Source organism: Petaurus breviceps, unplaced genomic scaffold (genome assembly GCF_028583685.1).
Source record: "Petaurus breviceps papuanus isolate PSGF00001 unplaced genomic scaffold, PetGlider_PUasm1.0 551, whole genome shotgun sequence".
Lineage (NCBI taxonomy): Eukaryota > Metazoa > Chordata > Mammalia > Diprotodontia > Petauridae > Petaurus > Petaurus breviceps.
The window spans coordinates 11,402,324-11,403,823 of NW_027186372.1; positions in this window are offsets into that span (position 1 = coordinate 11,402,324).

Sequence of the window (1,500 nt, forward strand, 5' to 3'; positions counted from 1 at the left end):
TCAAATGTTTCTTTCTAGCTGCTTGCAATATTTTCTCCTTGACTTGGGAATTCTGAAATTTGGCTACAGTATTCCTAGGAGTTTTGCTTTTGCCATCTTTTTCAAGAGACAATCAGTGGATTCTTTCAATTTCTATCTTCCCCTCTGGTTCAAGGCAGTTTTCCTTGATAATCTCTTGAAAGATGATGTCTAGGCTCTTTTTTTTTTATCATGACTTTCAGGTAGCCCAATAATTTTTAAATTATCTTTCCTGGCTCTATTTTCCAGGTCAGTGGTTTTTCCAATGAGATATTTCACATTATCTTCTATTTTCCCCCCAGTTTTTTGGTTCCATTTTATAATTTCTTGATTTCTTATAAAGTAATTAGCTTCCCTTTGCTCCATTCTAATTTTTAAGGAATTATTTTCTTCAGTGAGATTTTGGACCTCTTTTTCCATTTGGCCAGTTCTATTTTTTCAGGCATTCTTCCCCTAATTGGCTTTTTGAACCTCGTCAGCCATTTGGATTAGTCCATTTTTTAAGATGTTATTTTCTTCAGTATTTGGGGGGGGGTCTCCTTTAGCAGGCTGTTGGCTTGTTTTTCATGATTCTCTTGCATCATTCTCTTTCTCTTCCCAATTTTTCTTCCACTTCTCTTACTTGATTTTCAAAATCCTTTTGAGCTCTTCCATGACTTGTGACCAATTCATATTTTTCTTGGAGACTTTTCATGTAAGAGCTTTGACTTTGTTGTCTCCTTCTGGTTGTATGTTCTGATCTTCTTTGTCACCAAAGTAAGATTTTGTAGTTTGAATTTTTTTAAAACTGTTCGCTCATTTTCCCAGCCAAATACTTGACTTTCTAATCCTTTGACTCTGCTTCAAGTGCAGGTGGGGGTGGGCGTACCATCCCAACCTTCAGGGTTTTTGTGCATCTGTTTTCAGAGATACTTCTAGGGAACTGTAAGTTTTCAGTTCTTCCAAGGTGGTATGATCAAAGGAGAGGTGTTTACTCCTCTCCTGGCCTGTGACCTGGTCTGTGAGTGATCCCAAGCACTCTTTTCTGCCTTGGAAATGTGAGGAGGATTCCCTCCACCACAGCCACAAGTTCTTCCACACCAGCTCTCCTCCTCACCCTAGGACCACCACCCAGAACTACAACCCAGATCCAAGCAGTTCAAAGCAAGAGAATCCTGCCTCAGCTCCAGCAAAGAGATCCTTGCAATCCCCCTCTGTTCAGTTGTGGGTTCAGAGCTCCTGAAGCAGCTGCTGCTAATGCTGCTGCCTCCACAGCCACCACCACCATCTCAGCCACCCTGGGGCTGGTCCCAGACCACACTCCTCTCTCACCCAGGTGTGACAGAGTTTTCCTACTAACCTATACTATCTTTGGTGTTTGTGGGCCAAAAAATTTGGAAACAGCCACAGCTGCCATTGATTCAGTCCCCTGAGGCCTGTTCTAGCCAGCATGACCCATGCTGGACTATGCTCTGCTCATAGCCTGGTGTGATAGGCCCTTCC